General features: G+C 44.1%; 1 protein-coding gene across 1 annotated transcript in view; it reads right to left on the bottom strand.

The window, feature by feature from the left end:
• Nucleotides 1–16,839, bottom strand: part of LOC126484673 (putative phosphatidate phosphatase) — a 358,366-nt gene extending 341,527 nt beyond the window's left edge. The window contains exon 1 of the mRNA XM_050108266.1: nt 16,715–16,839. The gene's annotated coding sequence lies outside the window, so the exon portion shown is untranslated. The remainder of the gene's footprint in view (nt 1–16,714) is intronic.
• Nucleotides 16,840–18,131: the final 1,292 nt, after the last annotated feature.

The following is an 18,131-nucleotide window of genomic DNA, read 5'->3' on the forward strand; positions in this document are numbered from 1 at the left end:
GAGGAATGTGTACGTAACATAATAGTCAGTACACAGTACCAACATACTGAAAATTTTGCGGACATTTGCATAACTGATTTCCTTGTCCTCTGAGAACAACAAAGCCGACAGTGCCCGATTGCATTATGCATACATATCGTCCAGCACACGATTCAGTTTCAATATATACGTTGCTTGTGCCTTTTGATATTCCTCCAGTTTTTGGTGTGCAGGACTGAAGACTCTGGAACATCTTTTGCTGTTTTCTTTGAATTAGGAATACGCTAATCGAAATCACTTAAATTGATCTCTTGTCTTGCAACCTCAGAAACTGGTGAGTTCACAAACGAAACAGTTATGTGCTAAGATATTGTCTTAAGGAATATCTTCGCAGATACGTATCTGGATGAATATTTGACTAATAGAACCAAGGGAGTCGCCGTGGTTAGGAGCAATGTCTTTAACAAGTAATCAAAACGTCCTGAGCCCTCGGTTCAATCACAACCAATGCTTAAATTCTGAATAAAAACCGTAAGCAATGGTGATCGAAGACTTCTAATACAAACACCCATCCGCGATCTACCAACGAAATTGTCAAAGTGGATGAAGGAGAGGACAACGAAAAGATAACATTCCATTCGTTCGAGCGGGGAATATTAGAAATCTGAATGTGGTACGGAAGCTAGAATAACTAAAACAGGAGATGCAAAAGTTCTACTTAGATTTAAGGGGTCAGAGAAGTAAAATGCAAATAACATAAGGATTTTTCGTCAAACGATTAGAGTGTAATACCAACAGCAGCAGCAAATGGTATAACGGGAAAAGGATGCGTGATGAATAGAAATGTAGGGCAGAGAGTGAGTTACTATGAACAGTCATAGGATTATTCCCATTATAATTAACAGGAAACCGACACCAACAATAATAAATTAGGTGTACACGCCGTCACGCAAGCACAAGCTGAAGAGACAGAGAAACTGTATGAAGATATTGGACGTGTCCGTTCGGTATGTTAAGGGAAATGAAAAACTAATAACAATGAGTGATTGGAAACTGTAGTCGGGGAAAGAATAGAAGAGAGAGTCTCGTGTTATAATTGGTTCAGTATTCGTAGTGACGGAGTTCTGCAATACTCGGCTAGTAATGTTCAAAAATCAGAACAGGAAGAGCTACACATGGAAAATGTCTGGAGACACACGAAGGTTCCAGCTGGATTTCATCATAGTCAGGCAAAGGTTTTGAAATCAGATACTGGAATGTAAGACGTACTCAGGACCAGATATAGTCACAGATCACAATTTAGTAACAATGAAGAGTAGGTTGAAATTAAGAGAGTTGTCCGGAAGAATCTGTGTATGAATAAGTGCGAAGCTGAAATACTGAGGAATGATGAAGTGTCTTTTAAATTTGTATAAGACTATAGATACTATGGTGATAATAAATAATACAATTTTAAAAAAGGCAGTCACGGAACTTGGACTTACAAATATAAGAACGAGTAAGGTAATTGCGAAGAAATCTTGAGTAACAGAAGAATCATTTCTACTGATCCACGAAGGAAGGAAGCACAAAAATGTTCATAAAGAGATAGGAATAAAGTAATAAATTTTAAGTCAGTTGGGAGTGAAAGAAACAGAAACTGCATGTGGCCAAAGCGAAACGGCTACAGGTAAAATGCGAAGAAATCGAGAAAGAGGTGTCGGACAGACTTATTCAGCATACAAAAAAATCAAAACATCCTTGGGTGAAACTAAAACCAAAGGCATAAACATTAAGCCTACAAAATTAATTACACTGTTAAACGTAGAGGAGGGAGCGGATAGGGGGAAAAAGTATGTTGAAGGCCTTTATAAGAGGCAAAACCCGTCTGATGACGTGTAGAATCAGGAATAAGGATGTGTATAAGAGACAAACGGGATACAGTGTTAGTCATAGTTTAACAGAGATAAAATAGTGCGGAAGACAGAGATTACATTCCATCGTAATTTCTCAAATCATTGGGGGAAATGGCCATCAAACGACTAAATCAAGTTGATTTGTAGCATGTGTGAGTGTAAAGACAAACCACCAGATTTTCGGAAAAAAATATAATCCGCACGATCTCAAAGACAGCAAAGGCAGGTAAGTGCGACAATCGGCTTAACGTCTTCTGTATCCGAGTTGGTGACAAGAATACTATACAGTTCCTTCGCCAGCGAACTACTTCATATGAAGGAACTTTTTGAATAATTTTTACATCCACTGTGTCTATTTTCCAGCCTTCTTTTTGGTGCGGGATTTGGACTGGGCACTGACGAAATTAAAAGTAGCTTATTAAAATGTCTTTTAGCTTACATTTTTGTGTTTCTTGTTTATCTTCCTTTTTTAAAATGATTTATTTAGAACTGTCAAACAATTTGAACTATCAGTTTCAGTTCCCGATCATTAATAATGCTTCTTTGTGTGATCAGTCTCGAAACGGGGCGCAACACATAACGGTGCGTTGCAAGTTTTGAGTTGGTCTCCAGTTTCCTGGCGCACTTTCTGTTTCGTGGAAACCAAACATCTGCTCATTAGTGAGTTTTTCCTTGAATGTTAGATCACAATAACATCGCAAAATACCTCTCTGTAAATTCCACGTCCGCAGCTCGTGGTCGTGCGGTAGCGTTCTCGCTTCCCACGCCCGGGTTCCCGCGTTCGATTCCCGGCGGGGTCAGGGATTTTCTCTGCCTCGTGATGACTGGGTGTTGTGTGCTGTCCTTAGGTTAGTTAGGTTTAAGTAGTTCTAAGTTCTAGGGGACTGATGACCATAGATGTTAAGTCCCATAGTGCTCAGAGCCATTTTTTGGAAATTCCAGTCTTTTCGTCATCGAAACGCCTTCCTCTGTCAGTTTTTCTCCGTTTGGTTCCACATTTTTCTGCGTTTTTCCTAACTAGAGGGCGAAAAATGGCACTCACAGAGTTTCATCAACTGTCTGAGTGCCATTTTTCGCCCTGTAAGTGACCTGTGGAGAGCGTGAGCATTTAAAATGAACTAATCCAGAAAAAGAAAAAATGTATCTTATACCATTTTAGAGTCTTATGCACTAATCTTACTGAGCTCAATAGCATGTCATGATGGCAAACTGCAGTCATACTTGATTTGCAATTTACAATACATTGGGGTTTATTGATTTTTTCGCCAGTATTTCTGTCAATCCTTTATGTTCCAGCCGTTTGGCTTGTGTTACATGTGATCAACATCCACACTTCTCTTTTATCCCACCATATGATAGCAACCATTTTGTTTCAAGATACAACGCACTAATTTGATGTTTCTACAAGAGGTGCAGTCGGCAAGTATTCAGAACGCGAGGAATCAGAATATGACACTGAAATACTCTGGGAAAGCGCACACCTTATTGACGCTTTTGACGCTTTTGATCAGAAACAAACCAATTTCTAGCCATTAAAACAAGTGTTTTATAAGTTGACTTCAAGGTGCAAATTGAACTCGTTGAAGACACACATTTTGTCATTTTTTATGATATTCCTGACAGAACGCGTTTCATTGACCTCTGCGGTTCTGGCATATTGAGCCTCTGCTACTGAGAAGCCAGAGGAATAAGGCTGGGTCGAATACCATGGTCAACTTACAGGGTATGTCCCCGTTCCAAATATGTTCTCGTAAGTGTTGGCAATATGTCGCCACTTGTCTCTAAATTGTGGAACCAGTTTCTGTTGTTGCGCCGGTATATACAATGAATTTCTAAATTTACCATGCAGACACTCACACTTCACAGATGTCTTCATTACGATTCTACTTCGCTTCGATGGAATAAATTGTTTAAAAGATAATCGACTTTTGAGTAGCAAGACACTATCGTCGATGCCGAGCTTCTGATTTGGGCTAAATGTGCTGCGCAACGCCGCACGTACTTTATCAACAAAATTCATAATCTTAAATAAACTGTCCCATCCAGTACCCGCACAATTGTTACTAATGTGTAGCATTTTAGAAAGTAAAGTAAAACGGCTTCTGGACATAGTTTCGAACAAAACTGGAGTGTTAAAAGTGTATCTCTAAATCAGTAATGACTTATTTTCAACTTTTGAACCAATAAGAAGACAAATAACAACAAAAAATAAAGTTCCTCCATTTCAGTAGCATTCCACCTTGACAGTCGAGACTGAACAGATTCACGAGTACTTGCCTAGGTGTATACGTAAAACCGCTCCGTTTCGTCTGTTGTAAAATAAAACACGTCTTCTGATAGGAATATCATAAAAATGACAAAATGCTTGAGTCATTAATGAATTGACATTTACACCCTGAAATCAACTCACGGAACGAGTGTTGTAATGGCTAGAAATCGGTTTGTTTCTGATCAAAAGTGTCACTAAGGTGTGTGCTTTTCCAAAGTATTTCGCTATCATGTCTGGATTCTTCAGATTCTAAATACCTGTCGACAGCACCTGTTGTAGAAACAACAAAATAGTGTGCTTATCAACTGATGTTCTGAGGACTATTTATTCGAGACTGCACTGAAGACTCGACACAGCTACCGACATCAGAGAATTCACACCCACTGTCGCTCATAGGGAGCATCTCTAGGATCTCTGTATCTGTGCAACTACATGACGTGACATTTCTCTCAAAGGGAACTAGAAGTTAATCATGACAAAAAACATACAAAGGAAAGGTGAAATCTGCAGTGAGGGACCACAGCAGCAAACGTAGACGCACCACACTCGAACTATTCAGCTGGAACTGTGAAAATCTCTGGAAGAACGGAGCAGAAATTCAGCTCTGCGTGTTAACACGTCTAGAGCACACAGGTAGCTGTGGCTCAGTACTCCTAAAGTCGTCCGCAGCAGTGAGAGGGCCTGCGAAACTGGAAGCATAAACACGTAAACTGTGCTGCAGGGTATTCCAAAGGCCACCCTTAAACCCTTGCCCGCATCTCGTGGTCGTGCGGTAGCGTTCTCGCTTCCCACGCCCGGGTTCCCGGGTTCGATTCCCGGCGGGGTCAGGGATTTTCTCTGCCTCGTGATGGCTGGGTGTTGTGTGCTGTCCTTAGGTTAGTTAGGTTTAAGTAGTTCTAAGTTCTAGGGGACTTATGACCACAGCAGTTGAGTCCCATAGTGCTCAGAGCCATTTTAAATAAAAAAAAAACCTTCCACAGCACATGGGGAGCGGCAGAGCATGACGAATTAACTTGTTCACAGCAATCAGAGGGCTGGACGGTGCGTGGTCCTTACGTCAAACAGTAGAATTCCAAGTGCCATGAGTCAAGGTCACCCTCATGTGGTGACTTACGTGGTAAGAAGATTGCATGGAAACTTTTGTTTGTATCAATAAAACATCATAGTAATGAAAGTAGAAAATCTGGGTTTATAAATAGTAAAAAAGTTGTTGAAGTAAACAGACAAGCCAACTACTAAAGCTGTGAACCCATTCCATGTAATTCCAAGGCATACAACCGACACCTTTGAGTTTAAAGATGTTGCTGAAACATTACTGTCAATGCTGGCATGTAAGATCACCAAATGCAGTGTGATGAAAGTGTCTCATGCTCGTAAGTCTCAAACAGATACTAAAAAATAGAAAAATGTCAATTTATTCAGGAGAGGAAAGATCACGGCTGACGGATGCCATGCTGCAACTGATGTGAGAGCCCAGCCATGTGTATTAGTTGCAAAACAGGAAGACCTGTCGACGATGTTGTCATTTCTTCCTCGACAGTATAGAGAGTTCTACTTTGAATTTTGTAACATCTGACCCCAAGAATGGATAGTGCAAGAAATACAGCAGTGTGGTCTTATGTGGAAATGAAATGGAAGGTAGAAGCACAGAAAAGAAGAGAATAACCTTTGAAATGTGGTGCTACAGAAGAAAAATGAAGATTAAATAGGTGGATCGAGTAACGAATGAGGGGGGCTGATCCAAAAAGGGCATAACTTGACTAAAAGAAAGGATAGCTTGACAGGACACGTCCTGGGGCACCAAGGTGTAATTTATTAACTAACGACGGTGTAGAGGATTAAAAATGAAGAGCGCAACCACGGCCTGAATACAGGTGCAGATGAATGTAGGGTTCAGTACTTGTGTAGAATAGTATGGAGAGTGAAGTAAACAAGCCTTTGGACTGATGACAACAGCAGAAACAACCTCGCTCAGCGGCATACGAAAAAGTGAATTATTAAAGGGGAGAAAATAACATCATGAAAGTCAAAAATGTCTGTATAAGTGACCATTGAGCAAGGTAAAACACTTAACGGTCGTTTACTGGAATATGTATGAATGTGACAAACAAGTAAGTAATTAAGGTCTTTGAGTCCACCCGAGGGCCAACCGAATCGGAGGAGAAACAGCCATGGATAGCTGAAGAAACACATCACATTACTAATGAGAGCACGAAATACATCAATGCAAACGACGTGAAATGAAGCCAGCAGTGGATAGCTTAAGAAATACTCCACATTACGAATGAGAGAAGGCACTACATCTATGCAAACGATACAAGCGGTAGCCAGTAATAGGGGCCGCTTAGAAATGAAGCAAACAGAAAGTGGAAGAAAGTAGAAACGAAATGTCTGATACCTAAAATTAGAAATAAACCTGTTATGGGAAGAACAGACGTGGAATATGGGGCAAAGGACAAAAAATATTACACTTAAAGCAGCGTGGAAGTCATTAGAGAATTTCGTTTGAATGATCACTTATCTTTTATTATACTGAGTAACATCAATAGCAGTCCAGCTTAGATACACTAACAAATTCGATGGTATTAACTGAATAACATGAAATAAAAATTTAATTCACGAACTAGAATTGAAACAAAAATGATCTGGCGATATTTTGGGGAAAGCACAAAAAATCATAGTTACGTAACATATTGAACATTTCTCTACAAATTATTAGTCCTCATTTGTGTAATACACTGAAGCGCGAAAGAAACTGGTACAGGCATGTGTATTCAAATGAAGATAAATGTAAACGGGCAGAATACTCCGCTGCGGTCGGCTAAGTCTATGTAAGGCTACAAGTGTCTGGCGCACTTATTGGATCTGTTACTGCTGCTAAAAAGGCAGGTTATCAAGATGTAAGTGAGTTTCAACTTGGTGTCATAGACGGCGCACTAGCGATGGTACACAGCATCTACGAGGTAACGAGGAAGTGCGGATTTTCCCGTACGACTATTTCTCGAATGTACCATGAATATCAGGAATCCGGTACAACATCAAATCTCTGACACAGCTGCGGCTGGAAAGAGGTCTTGCAAGAATGGGACCAACGATGACCGACTAGAATCGTTCAGCATGACAGATGTGCAACCCTATCGCAAATTGCTGCAGGTGTCAATGCTGGGACATCAACAAGTGTCAGCGTGCGAACCATTCAACGGAACATCATCGATATGGGCTTTCGGAACCGAGGGCCCACTCTTGTGCCTTTGATGACTGACGACACAAAACATTACGCCTCCCCTAGGAGCGTCAACACCGACATAGAACTGCTAATGACTGAAAAGATGTTGCCTGGTTGGACGAGTCTCGTTTCAAATTGTATCGAGCGGATGGACGCGTACGGGTATGGAGACAACCTCATGAATCCACGGACTGTGCATGTCAGCAGGGGACTGTTCAAGCAGGTGGAGGCTCTGTAATGGTGTGTGGCGTTTGCAGTTGGAGTGATATGGGATCCCTGATACGTCTAGATACGACTGTGACAGGTTCAAATGGTTCAAATGGCTCTGAGCACCATGGAGGTCAAGAGACCCCTAGAACGTAGAACTACTTAAACCTAACTAACCGTCCGCAACTCGTGGCCGTGCGGTAGCGTTCTCGTTTCCCACGCCCGGGTTCCCGGGTTCGATTCCCGGCGGGGTCAGGGATTTTCTCTGCCTCGTGATGACTGGGTGTTGTGTGATGTCCTTAGGTTAGTTAGGTTTAAGTAGTTCTAAGTTCTAGGGGACTGATGACCATAGCTGTTAAGTCCCATAATGCTCAAAGCCATTTGAACCATTTGAACCTAACTAACCTAAGGACATCACACACATCCATGCCCGAGGCAGGATTCGAACCTGCGACCGTAGCGGTCGCGCGGTTCCAGACTGTAGCGCCTAGAACCGCTCTGCCACTGCGGCAGGCACTCTGACAGGTGACACGCACCTAAGCATCCTGTCTGATCACCTGCATCCATTCATGTCCATTGTGCATTCCATCGAACTTGAGCAAATCCAGCAGGACAATACGACTCCCCACACCTCCAGAATTGCTAGAGTGTGGCTCCAGGAACACTCTTCTGAGTTTATACACTTCCGCCGGCCACAAAACCCGACATGAACATTATTGAGCATATCTGGAATGCCTTGCAACGTACTGTTCGGAAGAGATCTCCACCTCCTCGTACTCTTACGGATTTATGGACAGCCCTGCAGGATTCATGGTGTCAATTCCCTCCAGCACTACTTCAGACATTAGTGGAGTCCATGCCTAGATGTGTTGCGGCACTTTTGCGTGATCGCGGGGGTCCTACACGATATTAGTCAGGTGTACCAGTTTCTTTGACTCTACAGTTTACATGAACATTCTTCTGTGGCGTATTGGTAATTACGGCAGCAGTAGCAAATGGATCAATGAATGGATTAATGAAAAAGTCTGGCTTTCTAACTGATGCAACTCTGGTGGATTACGCTTCAGTTTCCTTAAGTTCAACTGTCTGTGGTTCTATAAGTGAGTTGCGTATAGCGTCGTGCTGCGTTGTTGAAACCGGTGCTGGGACGTAGCTTACTTGTCTCAAATAGAATCAAGGGATCTGCGGTGCTTAGCGTCCCGTTCCCAAGGGCGGATCGCCTTCAGCGATTGAACTCAGGACATTAGTGCCAAGTGTTGGTGATCGGCAACTTTACAGCATCACCTCCCCTCGCCACTGAAGCAGTTTCTGATTTAATCACGAAAACACCGCCATAACAGTGGGTAAAATACGTTTTCTGACAGAATAAATTTTCCAGAACGAATTTTACACTCTGCAGAGGACTGTTCGCTGTTCGAGCTCCGGCCCGACACACGGCAACAGTCGGTGAAGAAGTTAAATTTTCCGGCAATTTAGCGGCGAAGGATACTCCTATTTCGTCTTTAGTTAATCTTCCGGTTTCTCTCTCTCCACTTCTCATTGTAGCACATTTTCTTTCTTTCCTGAAAATTACGTCACTTACGTCCTTATATCTTGCCTTTCCGTTCAGCCTGCTCTCATCTGCTCTGATTCTACTTTCCATGTTTTCCGGCCTTATACTAATCTTTGCCTGCCCTAACTGTTTTTTTTTCACTTCTTCTACCCCTCCCATCACGAGGTTCAACGAAGTCATAGAACCTTTACCTTTCCCTCGAAAGGATCTTCGTCAGACTTCTTACCTCACATATTATTTTTAGCGCATCGACATTTTGTACCACATCTGTCCACCCGTTCTTACATTCTCCGATAGCACCACATTTGTGGTCCTATTATTTCTATACGGTGGTATGCCACAGATGTACGCTTTCAGGAACTTCTTCCTCATTTTCACATCAATAGTTGATGTTAGTAGAGCTCTTTCAGCTAAGAAATCTTTCTTCGCTTCACCAATTTGTGCCGGCCGATGTGGCCGAGCGGTTCTAGGCGCTACAGCCTGGAACCGCGCGACCGCTACGGTCGCAGGTTCGAATCCTGCCTCGAGCATGGATGTGTGTGATGTCCTTAGGTTATTTAGGTTTAAGTAGTTCTAAGTTCTAGGGGACTAATGACCTCAGACGTTAAGTCTCATAGTGCTCAAAGCCATTCGAACCATTTCAACTTATTTGCTAATGAAAACTTCCTTTTGTCGTGTTTCCTCTGTAATCTAGCCACTAGTTCTAGATACTTTTATTATTACGATTATTTACTATTCGTTAAACTATATCTAAATAGTGTTTAAAATCACCAAAAGACTACTGTCATCGTTTGTATTTATTTTCCGTAACATTACCACTAATAATGCTGTGATATAATTTACACAAACTGTTGCTTTAAGTTTATTTGTCAATCAATATTCGGTATAATACACTGAAGAGCCAAAGAAACTGGTACACGTGCCTAATAACGTGTAGGGCCCCCGCGAGCACGCAGAAGTGCCCCAGCACGACGTGGCATGGACTTGACTAATGTCTGAAGTAGTACGGGAGGGAACTGACACCATGAATCCTGCAAGGCTGTCCATAAATCCGTATGAGTACGCGGGGTTGGAGATCTCTTCTGAACAGCATCTTGCAAGCATCCTACATAAGCCCAATAAAATTCATGTCTGGGGAGTATGGTGACCAGCGGAAGTGTTTAAACTCAGAAGAGTGTTCCTGGAGCCACTCTGCAGCAATTACGAACATGTGGGGTGTCGCATTGTCCAGCTGGAATTGCCCAAGTCCGTCGGAATGCACAATGGACATGAATGGATGCAGGTGACCAGACGGCATGCTTACGTACGTGTAGCCTGTCAGTCGTATCTAGACGTAACTGCACCCGCCTCACACCATTACAGAGCCCCCACCAGCTTCAACAGTCCCCTGATGACATGCAGGATCCATGGATTGATGAGGTTGTCTCCATACCCGTACACGTCCATCCGCTCGATACAATTTGAAACGAGACTCGTCCGACCAGGCAACATGTTTCCAGTCATCAACAGTCCAATGTCGGTGTTGACGGGCCCAGGAGAGGCGTAAAGCTTTGTGTCGTGCAGTCATCAAGGGTACACGAGTGGGCCTTCGGCTCTGAAAGCCCATATCGATGGTGTTTCGTTGAATGGTTCGAACGCTGACGCTTATTGATGGCCCAGCATTGAAACCTGCAGCAATTTGGGGAAGTATTGCACTTTTGTCATATTGAATTATTCTCTTCAGTTGTCTTTGGTCCCGTTCTTGCATGATCTTTTTCCGGTCGCAGCGATGTAGGAGATTTGATGTTTTATTGGATTCCTGATATTCACGCTACACTCGTGAAATGGTCGTACGGGAAAGTCCTCACTTCATCGCTACATCGGATTTGCTGCGTCCCATCGGTCGTGCGCCGACTATAACACCACGTTCAAACTCACTTAAGTCTTGATAGCCTGCCATTGTAGCAGCAGTAACCGATCAATGGACTGCACCAGACATTTCTTGTCTTATATAGTCGTTACCGACTGCAGTGCTGTATTCTACCTGTTTACATGTCTCTTTATTTTAATACGCATGCCTGTACCAGAGTGTTTGGCGCTTCAATGTATCATACGTTATCGGAATTTAAGAATGGTGCTAAGGCAGCATTCTTAAAAACCAATTACACGAAAATGACTTTTGATATCGCTTTATAGATTAGATAGATCTATATCCACATCTGTGCTCCGCAAACCATCTGACGGTGTGTAGTGGAGGAGACTTCTGGTAGCCTATCATAAATTACCCTGAACGTTCCATACATTTTCACACTGTCGCTAAATGAACAAAACACATGCGTACGAAATTTCGGACCAACTTTGTTATTGGATTGAGGAGTTCCCAGCATAAACAACACTTGGTGACACGATCTTCTACTTCAGACCTGAAAGTAACTGCGTACGTAATCCAAGGGAGTGTCACAGGACAATTACGTTTCACAATGTGTACAGAAAACCTAGTGGAATACGTCGGAAGAAGTACGAGGAAACTACCGGAAAATGATATGGTACATAGAGAAGTCGCAACGCCAGAAAACTGTACAGGAAGGCGTGCGGAGATCCACGCTTGACGCAGAGATTGGCAGTGCTGACCGTAAACAAATGCAACGTATTGCGAATAAACATGCGGAACTACGGGATTACAGAGCAGGGCTTTTGATAAAATATCGATATGTCGACACAAACGCTATTTCTACAGGTAACATCGACACCTGCTGTATCTTAGAATCGATATTCAATATGTCAATATCGGGATGGCGATATCGAGTGCCGATATTTTTATTTCATATTATATTTTTTCGCTATTTTTGGTAAATATTTGAAGTTGTTCTTTTGAAATTGTAGGAGAACGTAGTTTTACTTTCACTGTGTGAAGGAGTCTTATTACTTATTGAGCTTTAATCACGTCCAAACGTTCTCTTTGACCGTGTGAAGGAAATATATGTGGCACAAAAGATGTCCGATTGCAGCAGGGAGGTGGCGGTGTGAATGTTATAGTAAGATTTCCGATGTGAAGAAATAGCAATGTGATATTTTTCACATCGACATTCTTCGAAAATAGTGGCTGAAAATGATGAATAAAAATCTAAATGGGAAGGCTGCTCTTTAAGGTGAACGGAGACGTGTGAGGGGAAATGCTGAGGCAATCGGCGCTAGGTGATACCTACGGAAACGGCAACGTCCATCTTCACTACGCTATATTGACAGAACAACTGCTACTGATAGGTCGCTGGCATTGGCGGAAATGAGAAAAACAGGGAAGTCGGCGTGAAGTGTTCCGGACGAATCCGACATGTGGCGGAACCCACCCGACACCTCTTATTGTACGACTTATGTGCATTTACCATCGTTAGCAAAGTGATTATCGCGAAGGCTGAACTTAGATCGTTTTCCTTTCAGTCCTTGCTCTAAGGGGGATAAACAGGCTGCTAGCTTGTTGATGTACAAAATATCTAATAATGAATCAATATGTAAATACACAGCTCTAAAATAGGCAGTATATTTACAATGAGCAACCAATGTTTCTATCCGTCGATATATCGATGTATCTATACTTATTTAGATATATCAAGTACCGATACGATATTTATTAATATCGATATATCAGACACCGGGTGTTTTTAAAAGTAACACACAGGCACTGGAGGCAGTCACACCCATTAGAAATCTGAGACTCTGAGTATGTAGCGATTCAAAGTTGAACGACCATAGAGAACTAATAGTAGGAAATGCAGATGCCAGACTGAGATTCATTGCAAGAATCTTCGTGATATGTAGTCTAGCCACGAAGGAGGTGGCTTACTGAGCCCTCGTTCGACCGAAAGTAGAGTATTCCTGTAAGTCTGGGATCCTTACCATATAATAGGTAGGTGAGAAAAGTAATGAGACCGACAACACTGCCAGCAATCTCTCAACTCTCTGCTGTTCCACTTGTGCAGACCGGTGTGTTCATCATGCCTTCTAGATGCTCAGTCCGAGTTTCAACTCCGTACAGCCATCAAGTGATTTTTGAAAGTGCCAACAGTGAATTTATGTTTTTGTTGTGTGTTACTAAAATGGAATAGGGGAATTTAGAGCAATCTTATGCAAAACGAATTTTTTGTTTAACTTATAGAGTCCGTTGGTACGACCTTAGAAAAGTTGAAACAGGCCTTTGGGAACATTCCTTATCAAGAACAGAATCTTTTGGAAGGCCGAATCTCGCTCACGGAACTTTCAACTCCAAAAACCGACGACAACGTCGAACGAGTCCTTGCTCTTGTGAGATCAGACCTCCAGGACAAACTGTCAACTAAGTGTTTTACGAAGATGTCCTTGAGAGATTCAGGAAAAGGATGAATCGAGTGAGACCGGATGTTGCAGACAAGTCGCTGCTGCATCATGGCAACGCACCATATCACACGGGGACTTCCATTACGGAATTTTTGACCTCAAAAGGCATTCCTGTTGTTCCAGTCCCCCTATTCACCTGATGCGAGTCGTTCTGACTTTTTTCTTTTCCTAAAACGGAAAAATTTGTGAAACGAACATCATTCTGGGACTCTGGAGAACATTCAAAAGAATTTGACCGACATGTTAAATGCTCTACCGGTTGACGCCTTTCATCGCTACTACCAAGGCTGGAAACAACGACTCCGCCGGTGTACAGCTGCAGAAGGCAACTACTTCGAAGGGAACAATATTGTTGTTTGAAAAAATAAAAAAATGAAAACTGTAGTGGATATAGATCAGCCTCATTACTTTTTCTCACACACGTCGAAGGTTTGACCGATGGAATAGAAGAGATCGGAAGAAGAGCAGCGCGATTCGTCAAATTTTCATTTAGAAGGTGCGAAAGAGTCACAGAAATGTTTAGCCAACTCCGGAGACAAACGGTAGCAGAAAAGCGTTGCACATCAGGAAATGGTTTACTCCGATAAACCTCCGTGAGTGTACGTTTCTAGTAATATTAACTACTATATTACTTCCTGCTACGTATATGAGGAGAACAATAATAAAACCGACAAACTGCGGATTGTTGACTGGAAGTGGAGAAAAAAGGTCCTTTGAAGATGTTTCCGTAAATGAGACGTGTGCGTGCAACAACAACAAATGGTCCAGGAGTAGAGTAGAAAGCTGAATCGCATGCATCCATGCCATAACAGATATCCAAAGTGGCCTCCATGGGATGCAATGTACGCATTCACACGTTGCATCATGTGGGATAGTAACTGTTTCAAGTACGTGCTCGCCACGACTCCCAGACCACACACTGATGCTGAACCGATGCTGATGAGACGCTTCAACCGTTCTCCGAGGATGGTCTGTAGCCTATAGATGACGATTATGCAGACTGATGATGCCAGTTCTGGTAAAGGTTGCTTCGTCGCTAAAGAGGGCAGATGACAGAAATTGTGATGGTCTGGTGCGAGAGCCATTGACAAAATCCTAACCGCAGTGGGAAATCCGCAGCTGATAGTCCTTGCACTCGTTGCAGGTAATAGAGATAGCAGCGGTTATCATGTAGGATACACATAATCGTATTCTGGCTCACACCATGTTGGCGGGCCATTTGGCTGGAGCTTGTACTAGGGTTCATCTCAACATCCTGTACAACCCTCTGCACTTTCGTCTCACTGGAACGGCCAATGACGACACATATGCGCAAAAAGGGCTTGCAATGTTGTATAATGTACACTACTGGCCATTATAATTGCTACACCTCGAAGATGACGTGCTACAGATGCGAAATTTAACCGACAGGGACAAGATTCTGTGATATGCAACTGATCAGCTTTTCAGAACATTCACACGAGGTTGGTGCCGGTGGTGACACCTACAACGTGCTGACATGAGGAAAGTTTCCCATCGATTTATCATACGCAAACAACAGTTGACCGGCGTTGCTGGTGAAACATTGTTGTGACGCCTCGTGTAAGGAGGAGAACTGCGTACCATCACGCTTCCGACTTTGTTAAAGGTCGGATTGTAGCCTATCGTGATTGTGGTTTATCGTATCGCGACATTGCTGCTCGCGTTGGTCGAGATCCAATGACTGTTAGCAGAATGTGGAATCGGTGGGTTCAGGAGGAAAATACGGAACGCCGTGCTGGATCCCAACGGCCTCGTATCACTAGCAGTCGAGATGACAGGCATCTTATCCGCACGGCTGTAACGGATCGTACAGCCACGTGTCGATCCCTGAGTCAACAGATGGGGACGTTTGCAAGACAACAACCATCTGCACGAACAGTTCGACGACGTTTGCAGCAACGTACACTATCAGCTCGGAGACGGTGGCTGCGGTTACCCTTGACGCTGCATCACAGACAGGAGCGCCTGCGATGGTGTACTCAACGACGAACCTGGGTGGACGAATGGGAAAGAGTCATTTATTCGGATGAATCCAGGTTCCGTTTACAGCATCATGATGGTCGGATCCGTGATTGGCGACATAGCGGTGAACGCACATTGGAAGCGTGTATTCGTCATCGCCATACTGGCGTATGACCCGACGTGATGGTATGGGGTGCAACTGATTACACGTCTCGGTCACCTCTTGTTCGCAATGACGGCACTTTGAACAGTGGACGTTACATTTCAGATGTGTTACGACCCGTGGCTCTACCCTTCATTCGATCCCTGCGAAACCCTACATTTTAGCATGATAATGCACGGCCGCATGTTGCAGGTCCTGTACGGTCCTTCCTGGATGCAGAAAATGTTCGACTGCTGCCCTGGCCAGCACATTCTCCAGATGTGTCACCAATTGAAAACGTCCGGTGAATGGTGGCCGAGCAGCTGGCTCGTCACAATACGCCAGTCACTACGCTTGATGAACTGTGGTATCGTATTGAAGATGCATGGGCAGTTGTACCTGTACACGCCATCCAAGCTCTGTTTGACTCAATGCCCAGGCGTATCAAGGCCGTTATTACGGCCAGAAGTGGTTGTTCTGGGTACTGATTTCTCAGGATCTATGCACCCAAATTGCGTGAAAATGTGATCACATGTCAGTTCTAGCACAATGTATTTGTCCAATGAATACCCGTTTATCATCTGCATTTCTTCTTGCTGTAGCATTTTTAATGGCCAATAGTGTAGTTGGTGTCTGTGAGGCTACTTGTTTCCGTATAGCCGTGCTGCCACTGGTCGGCCGTCAACAAACACCATCTCGGCTTGTTCCCGGCACGAATACCTGGTCATTCTGCTGATTACAGTACTCTGTGTCAGTCACACAGACTGCAACACACAATGAACACCCGGCACGTGATAAGAGGAACTTTAATTCGTCAGCGCCATCCACTGTGTCAAGGATGCTTTACGTGTACATGTTCATAGGATCTTTCTTCCTCCATTTCCAGTAACGGATCCGTCCCTGCAGTTCGTCGGTTTTATTAAAGTTCACCCTGTATTTCGCGATAAAATTATGAAGGCAAGACTAGAAAGACTGAATCTCGCGCGGATGTTTACCAACAATCGTTCTGCCGGTGCACCACTAGATAATGGAACAGGAAGGGGTGGAAGTGACAGTGGAACACAAAGTGCCCTCCGCCACCCGCCGTGAGCAGTGCGACCCAGCGCCTTACCTCTGTCTCCGGGAGGTGGCAGCAAGGAGGCCGCTGCCGGTGTCGGTGCACCAGTCGCCGTCCGCGGAGGGGTGTGTGCGGCGCGGGCCGGTGGTCTCTGGCTGCTGGCTACTGGCTGCTGGCTGCTGTCGCGGCGCGCAGCGGCGAGGAACGCCTACTGACGGCCGGCACCGCTGAGGGCGCGGGCCGCTGGACATGCGCCGCTGCGCATGCGCCGGAGCACCGGTCTTATCACAAGTCGCGCGTCGGACAGGGGATGTGATGTAAAGGGGGGGGGGGGGGGGGAGTGCAGCCGTGACGTCGCACGCACCCAGCTGATCTGCCGCCAACGCGAGCCCGTGCGGCGCCCCTTTCATGTGTGCGCGTGGGCCGCCTCCGATGCCGTTTCCGTCACCGGCGACGGGCGGCGCTACCTGCATTAAGCGACGCGGGGGCGGACGTGACGCGGGCACCACCGCTGACGCAAGTCTGTCCTTGTCAAGGGACACCCATTTTTGACCGACAATTTCTCATGTACGGATTGAAACGTTTAAACTTTTATAGCCTCAAGTGTCTCTTGAAACGTTAAACACAAGTCAATTATTCAAAACCAGTCTTAATCGCATTTATTATTATTATACCGCCAACCGGTTTCAACCCGACGTAGGGTTGGCATAGTTTCCTGCCGTTATGTAGACAGGAGTGACGCCACCAGCAGTCGACCAGTGGTGTAAACGCCCAGAAGATGACCCCTACGTCGGGCTGAAACCGGTTGGCGGCATTGCAATAATAAATGCGATTAACACTGTTTTTGAATAAGTGATTAATCATACTAATCGCTGCTTCATCTCCACAACAATGTTGTCCAAAAATCTGTTAAATACAAGGTTTTTTTTTAAAAAAAAGTAAACCATATTTTGAGAGGAGGTAGTACGGACCAAAACAAAAACAGTGTCCAGTAAACATGGGCTCTAAAATTCACACAAGACCAATGAGCACTTGTTCGTCTTTAATACTGTGGAAATGCTCTATTCTTCTATTGCAATCTCTTTGCTATTACGAACGACCTACACAATGCAGTAATGCAATGAATAAAGAAGTGAGAACACATTATTTTGTAACTGTGCATCTAAACCAGGGGTCACCAAGTTTTTTTCTTCAAGAGCCAACACTACGTTGTGGGGCGGCATCTCGGGACGTAGTTATTCCTGTCTTATTTTCATTGGTAACATTCATAAGTTACTGTGATGGGCCCCCAATGGACTAGCCGTAGTGAGGGTGCCGTAAGTCAGCTACCACCCACAAGTGCTGATCGTTCGAAGACGGCACCATTCGTAACACTTCGTGTCGACTGTTCTTCGTTGCTGAATACTGCCACCCTAAAACATCCCAAAGCTGTGACGCTTTCGTTGTCTGACAAAGTGTTGTGTTGTGTGAG

Source organism: Schistocerca serialis, chromosome 6 (assembly GCF_023864345.2).
Source record: "Schistocerca serialis cubense isolate TAMUIC-IGC-003099 chromosome 6, iqSchSeri2.2, whole genome shotgun sequence".
NCBI lineage: Eukaryota > Metazoa > Arthropoda > Insecta > Orthoptera > Acrididae > Schistocerca > Schistocerca serialis.